The sequence below is a fragment of the Orycteropus afer genome, unplaced genomic scaffold (genome assembly GCF_000298275.1).
Source record: "Orycteropus afer afer isolate SDZICR_OR568_19922 unplaced genomic scaffold, OryAfe1.0 scaffold00161, whole genome shotgun sequence".
Lineage (NCBI taxonomy): Eukaryota > Metazoa > Chordata > Mammalia > Tubulidentata > Orycteropodidae > Orycteropus > Orycteropus afer.
In genome coordinates this window covers 356930-375926 of record NW_006921748.1, presented here as the reverse complement: position 1 = coordinate 375926, position 18997 = coordinate 356930, and positions in this window count along the sequence as shown.

The following is an 18997-nucleotide window of genomic DNA, read 5'->3' as shown; positions in this document are numbered from 1 at the left end:
TTTCCTTCAAGGCTCGGGGTCCAAGATTATCTTCTGTGTCTGTGTTAATTGGTTTCCCTTTTCTTTGTTGAAGAGGGTCTGTGCAATCTTTCTGCCTAGTCCGCCATCTTGCCCTGCCTCTCCTTGATAGTTCTTAAAAAAAGCATAATGCTCAAGGCAGATATCTTTACTAGGTAAGTTAAATCATTATTTGGGTTTAAGAAGACTTCAAGAGGTATTTGGGTTTAATGTTTGAAGATTATTTTAGGGCAATAGTTCAGGTGTTCACATTCTGGTGGTTTTGTTTTATTTTCTCTCAAAAATATATCTTGGCATTCTATAAATAAGTCAATCAATTTATCTACCTATCTATCAATCAAGAGATCTTCTATATAATATGCTATAATATAAACCACATATTTAAAGTATTTCCTTGCTAGATTAATATTTGGATGATTGATCATCTTTCCCTGCTGTGAACAATGTTGTGGCAAATATCCTGCTATGTGACTCACTTAGTACATGTGCATATATTTTCTAGAGAAGAAACCAACAAGTGCTAGTAATGACCATAGATTATGTAGATTTTTAATTTAAATACTTATTGCTCAATGTGCTTTGAAGTAGTTGAAATAACAAATTATATAAGCCATACCACCAAATGTCTACTGTTATGCTTTGCTCCCAAGAGAAAAAATTGAGGTTCAACAGCAATTTGGAGGCCTGGGGTGGGCAGGAAGGAAGTGCTTCATACACACTCTGGAGCGCGACACCATACACACTCTGGAGCGCGACACTGGGAGTAGTGTTTATCAGGGAGAAGAAAGAGACTCTTGAGCAAATGCATACAGTTGCCCCCACATGATAGAAAAAATCACACTGCAGAGATTTTAGAGTATATAACCAGGGCCAAAATGCAGAGGGGGAGAGCAAACGCATATTAATATTGAGACAATGAAACATTGTGCAATAGGACCCATCACTTGAATGGCCCAACAAGTACAAACAAAGCAAGCAAGGTTTCACTTCTCCCTATTCTTTTGTAAAGCTTACAGAATGAGATGTTTTTCCATTTTCTTTCTTTTCCCACTCTAACTTCTGCCACATTAGCTTTTATGTCAGGTGGCTTTATAGTACCTGCTACTGTTGTGGAGGAATAGTACCTAAAGCATTTGACTGCTAACCAGAAGGCTGACAGTTCAAACTCACCAGCCCCTTCTCAGAAGGAATATTGGGCAATCTACTTCCATAGAGATACTGCCTCGGAATCCCAAGGAGGGGTTGCTATGAGTCAAATTGACTCATCGGCAGTGAGTTTTGTTTTGTTTTGTTTTACAGCCATCTTTGAAATTTTAATAAGAGGAAATTAGTTTGCAGACACATTTAATTAGGCTTAATTTCCTCCTCTTCCATCACGTCTTGCCACAGATACAGTCGATCTGATTCCTGTGTAGTCTATCTAGTGAAGACCATGTGTACAGCTGTTGTTTATGTTATTGAAAGAAGGTATTTGCAATGAGTAAGTCGTTGGTCTTGCAAAATTCTATCATGAGATCTTCAGCATCATTTCTATCACCAAGACCATATTTTCCAACTACTGACTATTTTTCTTTGTTTCCAACTTTTGCATTCCAATCACCAGTGTTAATCAGCATATCTTGATTACATGTTGAGTCCATTTCAGACTGTTAAAGTTGGGAAAAATCTTCAACTTCTTCATCTTTGGCTTTGGTGGTTGGTACATAAACTTGAATAATAGTAGTATTTTAATAGTAGTAGTAGTAGTATTTTCTTCTTCTTCTTCTTTTTCTTCTTCTTCTTCTTTTTCTTCTGTTCTTTCTCTTTTTCCTCCTTTCTTCCTCTTCCTTCTTCTTCTTTCTCTTCCTCTTCCTCTTCCATCTCTTCTTCTTTTAATTAGGACATGAACAGAGCCATTATGCCCAGTTGTTATCTCTTAGGATAATCTTTCTCTTGTTGAAAAATACAGAGGCAGAATAATTGAAGATTCATGAAACTTTGACCTGTCAATTAGTTCATAAATTCTTTTAAATTCAAGACTGATAATGACACTTAAAAAAAAAAAAAAAACACTATTGTCGAATGGACTCATAGCGACCCATCCTTGGGTTTCCCAGGTGGTATCTCTGTGGAAGCAGATTGCCCAACTTTCCTTCCGAGGAGTAGCTGGTGGGTTTGAGCAGCCAGCCTTCTGGTTGTCAGTCAAATGTCTGAGGCACTATGCCAATAGTGCTCCCAATAATGACACTATATCTACTTAAAATCCTCACTGAAAAAAAAAAAACAAAAACCACTATTTATCTTTCAGCATTAATTTTCTCCTTACTTGGCTCCAACACATATTTATTGGCTGGTCATCCTTTGGTATTCTACACTTCAGTCCATTCAAACTGTATTCCTTGTCTGTACAAGTCATATCTTTACCTACAATTCTCTTTATCTGAAATGATCTTTTCCTTTTTCTACAGGTCCTAACTAATTTCTTGATTTGATACAATTTACAAACATTGTTGAAGATAACATCAATCTCATAATAGGCTCTACCAAGAGGACATCCACCACAAATTTGTCAATGGGTGTCATCAGTTCAAAATGAATTTTAGATTTGTCACTATACATACTTAAAATATGAAATGCTCTGACATCTTACAATTTATATATGAAAGAAACTTGAGAGATGTTTTCCCAGTTTGAAACAATCTTAAGAATTTTAAGTGATATTACCAATAATGTGTTAAGATGATAAAACAAAATTTAATAAGCTATCAATGATTAAAAACATATTCCATCAATCTTGCTAAAGGAAAGACTGAATCATTTTCCTCTTCAGATATGTAAAAATGATGTCTATCATATAAAGAAGCAATCAAAGGGCCAGAAATCAAATAAAATTTGTGAAAATAGCAGATAGGTATATCAAGCAGCTAACTAGTAAATGTATTACAGTAAATACAAGTATATTATTTTTTGGATTTTGATAATTCAAAAGTATAAAATATGCTGTGGTTTCTTTTTACATTTTAAATAAATAGCTACTTTTATACCTGATTTTTATTTGTAATTTTGAATATTTTCTTTATGGAAGGTCTCTGAAACATAGACTGCAAGCTCCTCAAATCCCAGATCTTTCCCTAGGAAAAGAGGTGAATTATGAAAATATTTAAGGACGGATGTTGCCTGTTTAAGTCAGTGAGCCTCACATCTCTGGAATTAAGTATACATAGTGTCATTATCAGTATAATTTTGTAGGAAAGACTTTGAAACCAATTGAGAGGTCAAAGTTCCAAGATTATTTCAAGCTACTCTGTCTTTCCTCTCTCAGTGTGAGAAAAATTATCCTAAGAGAAAATATCAGTTAGATGCAATGGCTCTGTTCATGCCATAATTAGAAGAAGAGGAGGAGGAGGAGGATGGGGGGAGGGGGAGAAGAAGGGGGAGTAGAGGATGAAGAGGGGGAGGAGAAGGATAGAGAAGAAGTCGGACAAGAGGAGGGAGAGGAGATATGCTAAGAATAAATCTGTACAGGGTGTCTTACCAGAATGAGTTTAAATTATCATTCTTAAGGAAACACAGATAATGTCACAGATTGATATTTGGCTATATAAGACAGATATGCCCAAGTATGCACATACTGCAAGCTACAAAGAGCTCTCTATTCCACAAATTCAGATATTACTCAAAATTCACCAGTTCAGAGTGGAGCAGCACCTTGTTCCCTTGGCATTTATGATGGCTTGCCTTTGGCAAAATGCTGCTTCTTATATTAGGGGAACAAAAAAAAAAAGATTTCCAAAGCATCTTTGAAAGGCCCAAGGGCTCTTGAATATCAAATAGCTCGTATTAAACAACATGGGGGATGATTGAAGTGTAAATGAATAAAAAAATACATGGATTATTTTTTTTTTCCTATTAAATTGCTTTAAAAAGCTAAGAGAAGAGAGGGCAAAATATCTGAAAAATATTCTGAAATGTTTGATGAATAAAAACCAAACTATGCTTATCTATGCACACAAAATGCATGTGCATATATCAGCACGTGGATATATGTGTAAAGACAGAACTAGGTTGCATTTATATTACAGCCTGAAAAGACTTTGATGGTGGAAATTTTATGATAAATGTTGATAGAATGGGGGGTGATTTGTTCTGTTACTGTGTTTCAGCTATGAATAACGAAATCTTATTTCAACTCTTTTTGTTGAAAATAGCATTTGTAACTATATTAAGTCAATCCCTCAGGTTTGATTTTTCTTACCATTACCAACACCACTCTCATATCCATCTGGTCAGCACCTTTAAGACTGCTATCTTCTTAATTATCTGGACGCTTCAACTAAATAGCAAGTTAGACACATAAATGCAAACAAACACTGTCTTTAAGATTTCCTAGCAAAAGTGAGCAGCTTTGTCTATGTGAATCTCAATGTAAGAGTGCAGGTGTGTGAATGTGCATTCATTCCCTCACAGGCCTACCCACACTAAGGTAGCACACAGAAGGTACATTCACTAGATGATAAATCCAGCTGAAGTTTAGATTTGCAGAATTCTCAAAAGAATTTCTGAATTCTCAGAATTTTTTTAGGGGGGAATAGCAGTTTGCAGTATTCTATGGACATTTTTTGCTTTCCTCTTTTTTAATCCCATGCACCTGGAGAGAATAGAGGATGGGAACATCTAATTTTTGAATAATGAAAAACTACATATAATTTTAACCTATCAAGGTATATATGTATACTCAATTTTAGCTATTGTGGAAAATATTTCCTTTTTTAAAAATCACTTTGAAAATTATCTAGATCACCATTTCAAGGTTGTGTTCAAGAATTGTGTTTTGGTTTAATTTTTTTTTTTTTCCCTCTAAGCCTCGGAAACCCAAGGAGGGGTCGCTATGTGTCAGGGCTGACTCGATGGCACATAACAACAACAACAACAAACTGAGATGAATATTCATCTATTTTTTTGTCTCATCATCATCAGAATGGGTCCATTTCAGCAATGTGTGTAAATACTCTTAGTTTTCATAGTTACTTGTGTTTTGATGGCACACAGTGACAGGCATCCGGTAGATGTCTCTAGCAAGAGGGGAATGATTGCACAAGACAGATTTGGTTTGCATTCTTTATGGTTTTCAGATGTCCCACTGGAAATTCATGCAGGTAAAAGAGCAATTTATTATTGCCTGAAGTTAGAACACAACTCAATTTTACGTTATAAAGGTGAAAAATTTTTACCTAGTGATAATATGTAAGAAAATGTACAGAATTGGAGCTAGTGGGAAAATCAGGGGTAGGTATTGCTTTGCCTTATTCAGAACTTTACCAAGAATTGTCATCATTGAAAAAAATTGTTCACATGTTCTCATTTCCTTCTCAGTCACTTGAGCTGCCCAGAAAACACACTACCCCTACCAGTATTGACTTGCAACTGTTATCAGCATAGGTCAGCTAACCTCCACACTGTGATTTCTAGGGACCAGGTGCCTGAGTATTTATATATTTAAAATAATTCCATACATAAAAACTTTTCTTCTTTAAGATTACTATACTTACATTTCTCTGCTATGTTCATTTTTTTTCTTTTTAGTATTACAGTTTATGTAAGTTAAATCATCTATGACTTTGTACCAGGATTCAAAGTGGCAATATAAATATTTATTTATAAAAATGGATCATTGGTTTTGATAGGTGTGAGACTCACTGGTCACAATGAATCTTGGCATGCCCAAAGAGGCTGATTCCCCAGAATTCCTCTCAAAAGGTGACTCATTTCTCTCTCAAACTTCACTTATCATTGGACCTGATGGTAGGGTGGAAATCCTCCTTCTTTCCTCTCTAATTCACTTTTTATCCTTCTTAATTTCATGTTGGGAGCTCTGGTGGTATAGTGCCTAAGGCATTTGACTGATAACCAGAAGGCTGACAGTTCAAACCCACCAGCCACTCCTTGGAAGGAAGGTTTGGCAATCTACTTCCATAGTGATACTGACTCAGAAACCCAAAGAGGTATCACTATAAGTCAGATCCAACTCAGTGGCAGTGAGTTTGAGTGAGAAATTCATGTCATCAGATTAAATGATCTGCTTCTCCTTCTTGCTGAAGTCTTCCATAAAGTCTTGGGGTCACCCTACCTCATTCCTAGAATATTTTAATTCCTGGTTCATTCTCATTCTTTTCAACCAAAATCAAAGAGCAAACTCGTTGTCACTGAGTTGATTTTGACTTATGGTGATCTTCTATGTTACATGGTCCTGCCACATAGGGTTTTTTGGCCATGTTTATGGAAGCAGTTCACCAGGCCTTTTTCTTAGGTACCACTTGCTGAGTTTGAATAGTCATCTTTAGGTTAGTAGACATGTACCAATTTGCTCACTTCATCCTGGGATCATATTCTACTCAACAATTTTTTTTTTTTTTTTTAAATCATGCTTTGTACTCTGTCCTCTGGGTTTGATCTTTTTTGCAAGTATCTTGAATTTTACTTTACTTCAGCTATTGGCAGACACAGCTACATATTGAAATTTATCATCGCAATAGACCCTCTCTGTCCTAGGAGCTCTGGTGGCATAGTGCCTAAGGCATTTGACTGATAACCAGAAGGCTGGAGGTTCAAACCCACCAGCCATCCTCAGAAGGAAGGTTAGGCAATCTACTTCCATAAGTGATACTACCTTGGAAACCCAAGGAGGGGTCGCTATGAGTCAGACCATGACTCGACGGCAGTGGGTTTAGTTTGGGTTGGTCTATAGCCTACATTTTAAACATTTCATTCTCTGATAGTCATCACTTATCTTTCCAGCTTACACTTAACATCAGATCTAATGTCTTTCACCTTACAAGGCCCTACAGTGGGTTGACTCTGCCACCTTTTAAGTGTCTCTCATTCCTTCCAATATTTTCATTTCCCTCCTTACTTAGTTGAGATTTCATCCTCATTATCACTTCCTTGCACACCCTCTCAACACCTTTGCTCCTCTTTCTCTTTATTATACTCACTTGGCAAACCCGAAACCTGGTTAAACTCAACTACCAGCAATGCTGATCCATAGAGCCAGAAACAAAACAAAACCAAATAACACATACCATTTGACTGATATGAATTTAAGTATGACCATCAACCTTAGAGGGGTCCTTGCTTGCTATTACCTGGAAAGGCTAAAATATTTCCTTATCTCTGGCTGTCCCCTATGCCTGGAGTATGACTCCTCCATATATCCTTATGGCTCACTCCTTCTCCTCTTTCAAGTCTTTGCACAATGTTACAGGATCAGTGAAACTCATCTTGCTTTTTCTACTTGAATTAGTTCACCTTAACCTTGTTAGGCATACCCAACATCCTTTCCCTGTTTTACCTTTCTCTTAACTGTAGATGTCTTCTACTTGTATATTGTGGCTTCCCCAGTCACAGGAAAAAGTAAGTGTAATGGAGGCAAGAATTTTCCAAACATTAGTATAGTAACTACTGGGTTATTTGTATGACTGCCAGCTATAAGATCCAAAGCAGCTTTCTAAAATGAAGAGATCATTTCCCTTTCTAAAGTCATCTAATTGTTCTGTGTCTCCCCCAGAAAATATCACTGAGTGATTAATATCCAAGGACACCATAAGAAGCCTCAAGTTTTTAATAAAAACGTTATATATAGCTTCATTCATAGTATAATATTTTCCTTAATCCCCTCTCACATCTGCCCATTCTATTCATCATAATAATCTGTAATCAACAATACCAAAAAGATTCCACTAAGAAATAGGGAGATAATTTGATCATCCCTGCCTGATTATCCATATCATTACCAATTACTTGGCATGGATTACATTTTTAAAATATTTCCAGATTTTCTATCACAATATTTTGCATCTATCATTTGAGGATAAGATACTAAGTTACTTTGTGTGTGTATATATATATTACAAATACACACACACACACACGTTCATATACATCGGTATCAGATATCAGATGGAGAAAAATTAGATATCTAGTGAGGAGGACTCTCTGGGATGGGTATAGGAGATGATGTGAGCAATATCAGAGAGGTGAAAAAATATAAATGTCTGAAAGGCAGTACTCCAAGGCTGGAGACTAGGAGGGAAAAAAGAATCTAAGAGGAAAATCCACACTTAACCAGATTGTGTGCTGGGCAATACTTTCGAGAATTACTTTTGAGTCGTACCTAAAAAATTTGCCACCAGAAAAGACCTGGAAGTCAAGGGTCAAAAAGCAGTAGAAGACTCAAAATGAAAAACCACACTCCCTGCCGTGGAGTCGTATCTGACTCATAGTGACCCCCTCCTTGTGTTTTTGAGGTGGTATCACTATGGAAGTAAATTGTCCAACCTTCCTTTTGACGAGTAGCTGGTGGGTTTGAGCCACCAGCCTTCTGGTTAGCAGTCAAATGCCTTAAGCACTACACGACCAGAGCTCTTAGTAGAATACTAGATATTTAGAAATGAAGCCTGAAGTTGTAAACTAAGGATTGAGCAACACGTACAATCAAATTTAGAGTAAAAAAAAAAAAAAGAGAAATCACAGCAAGTAAGTGGAGGTTTAAGATGGATTTGGAGCATATCTTGCAAACAGTGACTTTGGTGCACTTTCCATTGGTGGGTAGCCAGATCCTATTATGTGATAGAGTGATGTCTTTATTGCATTATAATCATGCTGAGTATAAGTTGTTTGGGGAAGATAATCATTAATGAATGTATGAGCACTACCACATGCCTAGGAGTACTAAAGGCATTAAAGCTTTGATAAAGTAGTATAATGACAAGGTCTTTTTTCATAAGAAGCTTATAATCTAGTTAGAAAGTACTGCAAGCTTTACACATGGCATAATCAGCGAATTGGCTAGGGTATAATATACCACTTAAGTTGCATGATAAGAAAAGTTAAAGTGATTATCATATTTGACAGCATCCAAGTTTTAGGGCATTCAGGATCACTTCTATATAGAGCTAGAGGAGGTGATTTAGGTAATAACATTGGTTCAACTCTCCAGAGAGGCATCACCAAGACGAGAAATAGAAAAATCTTGACCATGTAGATTATATTTGACATTCAAATTGCTGCATCAGGAATGACTGGATGGGATTGGTAGTGGTGTCAATTTTAAGTGGTAGTTGTTCTTGGTAACTAGTGAATGCTTGAGTCATGATTTAGGAGGTTTTATTCAAGGCAATATAAAAATAACAACAACAACAACAACAGGAAAAAAAAAAAAAAAGAAAACTCAGGAATCAGGTCAATGGACAGAGCCATGGACAATAGGCCAAGGCAACTACCATGCTGTAGCTGACTCTTCCATGAGACTGAGAGGGAAATAGGACTGGTCCAATACCATTTGATGGTGGAACAAGAGACCCTAATGTACTTTCAGAGTTTCTGCTTATGATTCAGGGATAAATTGAAAGTAAACTCTTTTGTATTATAGTCAATTTGTTAACAAATGAAAAAAATAGGCAGGGAGGGAGACTGATTACTCAGGACAGATAACCGAAGCAATGAAGACACAAAGGAAGAGGTCAGTGTGAATGGAGTCATCATGGATAGCCATGGAAGACACATGACTTGAGTTTAGCCTTGAAAGATAAACAGAAGTGTAAAGCCTACAGAAATAGAGCATGGAGAAAAAAAAGATTAAAGTCTCTCAGTCATGTAGACAGCAGGGTGTAAACATGTTTAAATAAAACATTGGAAAAACATTAAAACCAGCATGGCCAAGAAATGTTGAGAAGGCTTAGCTGGTAAATAATAAAGGTGGTCAGATTGTGGATTTTCAGATTTCATGGCTGGATTTGTATGCCACTCCTGCTCAGTTCTTATCAGTCTGGCTGGGTAAGCCCTGTGCTCAGGCACGTGCATAAACGCTCTGAATGTAAACCCATACGCAGTCATTAGGAAAATGAATCAGGTCCCTAGGGAAGCATTGTGATGTACAGTGTCTGAGCTTTGCCAATATCCTTATGTAATAAGGTGTCTTATAAATGTTATTAGCTGCAGGTTTTATGGCAAATTTTATGCCATTTTGATTATGATGCTGCTGGATGACAGCTAGTTTACGTTGCTTAAACATCCTCGGTATCTAATGTCGAAAGGAAGCTAATTAGCTATAACCATGAAAATGGCTGTGTCATGTGAAAAAGAAACTACATATAGTAGAGTAAATTTCCTTACCCCAGGATTGAGAATGTTACACAATGATTATCTTCAATTTTAAAACATTTAGGCAAGCTAAAAGTCACAGAAAGGAAATTTAAAAAATGAGAATGTATAAGTGTTGTTTTCTCATACATTTTTATTTGTAATAGGCATTCATGACCCAAATTCCTTAGTGCTTTACAACCCAATGAATCACTTTCTCTCAGTCACCAATTCTATGTGGTTGTATGTTTATTAATGCTTCCTGATGGATCATCAGTCCATATTTCTTTAGAACATCCTCGACAACATATTCAGAACATTATTTAACACTCATTATTCACTGAAATAAAACATGCAAAAGCACAAGTTGGATAGTGGGGATATTTTATTAGTGTGTGCCGTATTCTAAGTCCCTCATCAACATAAAACACTGTAAAGAGTCTATAAATCTAATTAAGGGCATTAGAAAAAGAACAAAAAAATCACGGAGTACTTAGTTAGGATAGGCAAGCCTTATACAGAACCAAATTCTTAGTTGCAGTCATTAATGTCAATTGAAAAATTCTCAATAATTCTGAATATTTAAATGCTGAATGACGTAGGTGGTGTTTAACAGTAAAGAAGTATAAGCACCAGACGAGGTAATAGCCACTATTTCTACTACTGTCATGACTGCATTTTTATCCCAGAAAAGATAAAGTCAAAAGTTCACAGCCATTTACTGCAGGTTTTCTTACCATTTAAAAAGGCATGCATTTGAGAAGTATTATCTGTACCTCTTTATTGATAGGCAAGGAAACTGGCCGTGTGAGGGTCAAATTGGACAGGGGGTCGTCGTTCTGATTGTGAGAAATTTGGTAAGTGATCCAGGGCCCAGGTTTTCCAGACAGCTTCTACCACACTGTCATTCCGCTATTGATCCAGAGATGGCAAACTATTGGTCTAGGGCTTGGATAGGAGCTCTGGTAGTGTAGTGCCTAAGGCACTTGACTGCTAACCAGAAGGCTGGCAGTTCAAACCCACCAGCCACTCCTCAGAAGGAAGGTTGGGCAATCTATTTCCGTAGTGATTCTGCCTCGGAAACCCAAGGAGGTGTCGCAGTGAGTCGCCGACTCGACGGCACATAACAACATGTCCTGGATATGGCCCAAAGATAATTTTTGTTGCCTTTAGTGAGGCCAACATTTGAAAATGGGAGGTTTAACATAAAGATTCAGTGTTCTTGCTTTTTATGAGAATCTACCAAACACTGAGCTTGGATTCCTGCATGACAACGAGCAGCAGCTGCCCCCTAGAGATGAAGCCTGTGTTCTCCAGCCAGCCACCAAGCTGCCCCCCTCTAGCCATCTTTAATGTGGCTGATGCACAGTTTTATGAGCTTCCTAGCTTTGGTTTGCCACCCCTGCGTTAGACCTTTCCTTCAGGAAATGTGTGACTTCTTGACCTACATCTGAAAACTGAGAGGGAACATTCACATAAATCCTCTCTGAACAAAAAAACCTGTTTACTAGTGACCCCCCTGACTCCTTGTATCTGGAAGTAGTTGAAAAGTTCTTTTCAAAACAAAAGCAAAAACAAAAAAGTAAATGCACAGTGAGTGGGTCTACATTCCACCATCTAGGTCATCACACCTTACTGAGTTTTTGTCAGTAACAGAAGCAAATATCTAAGCTTGGAAAACTAATGAGTAAATGCAATAGTCAGACAGGTTTTCACTGAATCCAAGTTGCTGGGTTACACTGACCTTTCAATGGGCTGGTTTAAATGAGAGTTACTTGATTAAATTTAATTTTGTGGTGTCTTGCCCCTAAAAAAGGAGCTCTAATGACACAAAGGTGAGAGCATTTGGCTGCTGACCAAAAGGTCAGTGGTTTGAATGCACAAGTTGTCCTGCAAGAAAAAGATGAGGCAGTCTGTTTCCATAAAGATGCACAGCCTTGGAAACCATGTTGGTCAATTCTACTCTGTCGTGTAGGGTCTTTATGAGTTGCAGTCAACTCCACAGCAATCTGTTTGATTTGGTTTGGTTAGGTGTGGTTTAGCTCCGGAAATCATCATTCTACACTCCTGGTGTACGACATTCCCCAGATGATAATAATTCCCTTGGGATAAGTCTCCTTTTTGGTTAAAATAAACTCTTTCCAAAGAGGAAGAGAGTTTATTGTATACTTTCTGATAGATTTCCTTTAGAAAGAGCCAGAATGAGTTCAGAAAAGCTCAAATGGGGAGTTAAGTGGGAATTAATGAGGAAGGGAAGGAAACATAAGAGGAAACTGTGAGGTCTCAAAAACACAGGCACCAAACATTGACCTTAGCTATCCGACTAGTTCTGCATAACCTTGAACATTTTAGTTAATATCAGAAGCCACTCCCTTCCCTGCTATTGGGATTGTTTTTAGTTTGCTGCAGAGCTCACCATTGAGTGACTAGGCTTGGAGAAGACACTTAGAGGTGCTTTACTTCACAGACCAAAAGAGATAAAGGTTCCTGCATGTCCTTGCAGCCAGCTATATATCCTCACATACATGAGATTACATGATCTAATATGTAATCTAATGTAATCAATCAATCAGTTGAAAGTGTAGTTCCTTAGCTTGTGTTCTCCTCCCAGACTATAAATAAGGCTTTTGGCAGATTTCTCTCTCTCCACTCTGCTTCTTTCCATTGCCTGACCTACAGATCTTGGGAAGCAGATCTATAGACATCTATAGCCTGATGCCTGACTTATTGCAGAAGCAACAGAAAGCAGTTTTCAATCCCATTGCCTGCATGACATTTACACTGAAACTGTACTGAAAGAGTGTATCCTAGGGGAAATACACATTCCTTTCTAGTGCCCTCGTGGTAAGGTATGTGATTAACTATATAAATGTATGCTGACAAGAGCTAATCTTAGATCCTAGACACAGTGGGAATATTCTTCCTTTGATGTCATCAAGGAAGGGGCTAATGACCACAAGACTGTCACTCACCCTCAGCCCAGATTGTGCCAAGGGGTATGTCACTCTTTCTTGCCTTCCTCTTTTACTATGTGCCCCCAAAAGAGAAAACCTTTGGCCTAAAGTATATAAACCCTCTGTCCTTTTGTCTTTCACTTACAATGTATGGAAGGGTGATACATGAGTAGAGGAGGTCTATCAACTCGCCTTGGGACAAGGCCAAAGAAATACCAGCGGAAGATAAAATCTTGCCCTATTTCTCTTCATCCTATTACTGTGTACCAGTAAAAGCTTATGATAACCTCACTGGTTAATGTCAATTATTTGCTAAGAACCCACAACTCTATACTAGGAATTTTTCATCTCTCAGCTCACCATACCTATAGATTTTGGACTTTTGCACATCTACAATCATGTGAGCCAATCCATTAAATTAAATCTCCACCCCCACCCCCTCTCTCTCTTTCTGTATGGCATATTATATACATAGTGGTTCTGTTTCTCTGGAGGACCCTAAGGGCATCATCTACACTATTCTTATTTGTACAACATCCAGAAATCAGTAGAAAAGAGGAAATTGGGAAAATCGACTTAATGTTTTAACTAAATTGACACAGGGTTAACAATTTTGATTAATTATTTTTCTCAAACTGTGTAATTGAGTGGTCTTGGGATGATCTGAAAATAATTTTATAGTCTTGCACTTGTTCTTCGAAAAACAGGATAAACAATGCAGAAAATTAAAAGATTAGTAAAACAATGCCTCCATCCTCATTGAGCTTACCAGAGTGCTGGTATAAACATGTCCACAAATAGGTGTAACATCTGACAAGATATAGTAGGAAGTCATTCTAAATGGAGATGGCAACATGGAAGAAGCTGTGAATGGGTAGCTGTGAATTGATAGTACACAGATTTGGCTAAAAGAGAAAATTGCTAAAGTATAATGAAATAATAGGATTAAAAGTGGGAGGTAAGTTACAGACAATATGTGGATATAATAGTTGCATTTTTCAAAACAACAAATTTAAATCTGTACTTAGCAATTTAGGAAACAGCACACCAAGATAGGCATCTAAATTTTTTAAGCTCTCTCATTCACAATATTGTTCTGTTGAAACTCTAGAGAGGTCAATAAAGGTCAGTGATATGAGTGCCAATGACTCAATCAAAAGAAGTTCATTATTATGTATTTGCTATACCCTTTAGTTTTCTCTAGGTGCTCTGGTGGCATAGTACCTAAGGCATTTGACTGCTAAACAGAAGGCTGGAGGTTCAAACCCACCAGCCACTCCTCGGAAGGAAGGTTGGGCAATCTAGTTCTGGAGTGATACTGCTTCAGAAATCCAAGGAGGCGTCTCTATGAGTCGGATCCAACTCGATGGCAGTGAGTTTGGTTTTCTATACTGCATAAATGTCCGCATAAATATCTGTCTGATTTCAACAGAAATTGGTTAACTTAATTTTTAAAATAATTTTAACTTAAAACCTCAGATTCTCTCACTCCAATGTAAATAATCAAATTGGCTAATGAGTGTTAATGAGCCAAAATAAACTGAGTGTCTAAAATTTCAAGTTTTAATAATTGTCAGGTAGACATTTACACAAAATAATCATTGATTGTTTGCTTGAACTCAAATCTCCGAAATTGTACTTTTAAGTTATTTGTTTATTTTTAATTGCTTGGTGAATTTACTGTTCTGTTCAACGTAGTTATAAATGAAGCTTTAACAGGTGAACCACTTAAACCTGACTTTTCAAATAAACCAGAAAATCCACTGAGAGAGAGGTAATGGGTGCAGAGGTAGAAAACCAAGAGAAATGAATCTAAATTCCACACACAACTTCTTTGAACTTTGTCAACATTCGAAATTATAACAGAAAAGTTCAAGAATGCATTCACTCAAATACCCAGACATTAATTTGTTTGGCTATCCCCAAACTCCTGGGTGAGAAGTCCCCTTATCTTAGAGACATCAGCACAACTCAATTGTTCTATGGAGAATGAGTTGTCTGTCCCAGGTTGCGGCCTCATCAGCGAAGTGTTTAATGATTTTCCTCTTGCTAGGACAGGGCCCAGTAAGAAATGAGACTTCTGTGCCACTTCTGGAAATAAAGAAACAGAGATCTCTGGAGTCCTATGCAATAGCTGTGTATCTAGGAAAGAGAAACAAACACAAGCCTTGTGCACAAATCGTACACTCTTATGAAATACCAAATACAAGTCAACTTTGGACACTTGGTAGGGTAAGAATCTTATAAAAAGCACATGTCTCTGGAATTTCTACAGCAGTAGAACCTGCTGCTCTAGCCTGCACTGCTACTTGCATATTGCTTTTAGAGGTACCTTCTCACATCAAATGGGGCCTTCTCAAACAAGGGATTTAATGAACATAATTAAGAAATGTATCTACATTTCTCTCTTTTTATTACTGCAAAATGTTCGCCTTTGCTTAATTACTTGGAGTGTAAATTCTGCATTAAATAAATATCAGAATTGACCCAATGAGAAACACAATTTCTCCAAAAGGAGAATAAGAATCCCCATTGCAATATATCCATTAAAATGTCCCCCACAAACTGCTCCAATCTAAATTATCTTGGGCTGCTGTGTCTTTCCAGCCTTATTGATTTGAAAAATAACAAACAAGTATAAATGACATTTACAGCTCTTAATTGGTGTCATTAGCGGTTCTTATTATTCTGCAGGACAAGCACTAACCCTTTATTGAGAATTCAGTGATGCAGGTCTGCTTGGGACTCATCAGCCTTAAAGACAAGTAATAAAACAGCTGAGTGACTGACTTAGAGCCCTATTCATCAACAAAGGCCACAGGCAGCTGGGCCCTATTTTCCCTTGATTTGTTTTATGCAGTTATTTAGACCTTGGAACTCCAAAAGGAAAAAGGCACAGCAATGAAAGGAATCTGAATTAATTTCTCATACCCTACAATTCAGCAAACCTAGAGGCAACTTTTCCAATTTTAGTTGTGCTTCCATTCATTGTTTGCCCATTAATGGATTCAAACAGACATGAAGATGGAATGAGGGTGGAAAAGACTAGGATGTCCTCTGTCTTGCACTAAAGACTTCTTTGGCATCTTCTAGGTTTGTAACATTCATGGTTGTCAAGTTGATTGCAACTCATACTGATCTTATAGGACAGAGTAGAACTGCTCCATAGGGTTTCCAAGGGTGTAATATTCACAAAAGTAGGCTGCTGCATCTTTCTCCCACAGAGTGGCTGGTAGGTTTGAACCCTTAACCTCTTTCAGTTAGCAGCCAAATGCTTAACCATAGTGCAACCAGAGCTTCTTGTAGGTTTCCAATGAGCAGTTAATGGGGGCTCAGCATCTGACATATGGTTTTCTAGCTTCAGCTTTTGACTGTGGGAAGACTTCAGAGATTCATGGCCTTCCTGGTCCTCTGAAGCCATAATTGGTTTTCAGCTGAGCTAACAACTGATCCCTGACTCTTAGAAGAGCCTGTAATTCTTCAGGCTTCTTACGCTTCTGAGACAGGCAAGCATCAAGAGGGACCTATGTGGGTTTTTCAAGGAGGTCATCTCATCGAGGTTTTCAGAGCTCCCTGACCTCTCTGTGCAGTGATCTATGTCTCCCACACTCCTCTTGTGATTGACTTTAGATTTAATTTGGGTTTGCTGCTTGTTCAGAGAGCTATTGATGTTCTACTTGGATAACGATGATGAATATATGTTTTTTTTTTTTTTTTTTTTATCTCTCATATTAACTGCAAGGTGATTGCTTCTTGTTATCTAGGTAGCTGTTTCCTGTTATGTTAGAAAAAATACAGAAAGGTAACAGAAAATGTGTATCCTTCAATCTTGTAAACTGGTCTCCATGGTGTTGACTGAATAATTGAATATAAATAGTTGTGTATGAAAATCTAACGGACTAGGAATTGGTTCCTTATAAATGACTTGCACGATCCATGCATGAAGGCTTATTTCTTTTAATTTCATCATTTATTTGTTGTGGAGTTCTCAGTTGAGAAGCATCAGCTGGCTGTCACCCATAGCCTGTTTTTAACCAGGTACCACAATCTTATCAAATTAACAGAGTAAGATGGACTAAATGAAGCTAAGAATGAGGTCAAGTGGTACATACTAAGCAAGTGCCTCCATCAAACCTGGACCCATGATTCCAGGGTCTGTGGGCCGAAAACCCTCCACCTTGTTCCTCCACAGTGCCTTTTCCTGCCATTAGTCTGCAGTGTAAAGTAACTGTTCAGTCATGTTCAAAAACTTCTTTGTCACAGCCTGTAGTCAGCTCAGAAAGATATTCAAATTAATTATCCATGAATTTAAGGGAAAAAAAAATCATACTATATTAAGATCATATTATATGATACTGAAAACAAAGTGTATATCAAGTATCAAGAAATCAGAGCCCATTTGACTAGCAGGCTTGAAATTGCCATTCACATATTGATATATATGTATTTATGTATATTTTTTTCTGATGAGGAACTTTCAAATCTGACAATGTAATTTAAATTTCTGCCTGGCAGTGAGGTGTTTACATTTCAAAAGGAAAGGGTAGATGCCATTTTTTTTTCATTCTCATTTGCCTGCCAAAACCAACTGTAGAGTTGTGTGTGTTCCACAATGGAGCCAATGTTATGACTTGTCTATGCAAAATAGGGTCTAAGTGTCAAACGCAAGCTGTTGTATGTCTCCCGCTGGGAATCTGCCTGCACCCAGGATCTGCACTTCTATTCTGATGCTTAAGTTGCATTGGGCAGCACTTTTCTAGCAGGGCAGCACTCTCCTGGGAAGTCTTTTCTGCTCTCATTTACAAAGGGCAGCCAGAGGTCAGAAGACAATCTTACATGTACTAAAAATTCCCGATTCCCAAAATTGGAGATCCTGAATAGAGTGGGATAAAAATGTGGAACTAAACTCAAAATCATAAAAAAAAGAATAAGCTTACTGCTCTGATGGAGATGGGTGAAACCTCAAAGACTATGGCCCTTAGTCACCCGTCAGGGCTGGAACTGAACTTATTCCAGTGGCTCCTGGTAGCTCAACTTGCAGCCAACTGATAGACAGGTCCACGAGTTGTACACACTTCTTAGAACAATCAACCATAGAGATCAAAAGGACAATATTTGCACAGGGATAAAACTCAGAAAATGAAGGAATGCATAGGAAAGAAGAACACTGGGAAAAGATAACCATGGAAAGGAAATAGGAGGAGAGCTGTTGCAATCAATGTCACAAAACAAAATGTGTATGAACTATTGAATGGATAATAAATTTGCTTCATAAATTTTCACCAAAATCACAATTGAAAGTTTAAAAAACAAACAAAAAATGTCAACCAAAAGAAAAAAAATTCCAGATCCCAAACCCTGTCCTTTAAGAGTTTTCTGTACTAATGCCAGAAGGGTTGTTGTTGTTGTTGTTAGTTGTCAGGATGACCCCTGACTCATGGCAACCATGTGCACAATGATACCAACCAGACCATTGTAAACCATAGGGTTTTCCTTGGCTGATTTTTTGGTATTAGATCATCAGACCTTTCTGCTTAATCTTTCTTAGTCTGGAAGTTCCACTGAAAGCTGTTCAGCATCAAAGTAACATGCAACTTCCACTGACAGATGAGTGCAGCTGCACTTAAGTTGCATTGGCTGGGAATTGAATTCAGGTCTCCCACTTAGAAGGCACTAAGCTCTGGTGGCCTAGTGCCTAAGGCACTTGACTGCTAACCAGAAGGCTGGCAGTTCAAGCCCACCAGCCACTCCTCAGAAGAAAGGTTGGCCAATCTACTTCTGTAATGATACTGCCTCGGAAACCCAAGGAGGGGTCACTATGAATTGGGTCTGACTCCATGGCACAAAACAACAACAACTTAGAAGGCAAGAATTCTGCTACTGAATCACCACTGCCACTACCAGCAGAG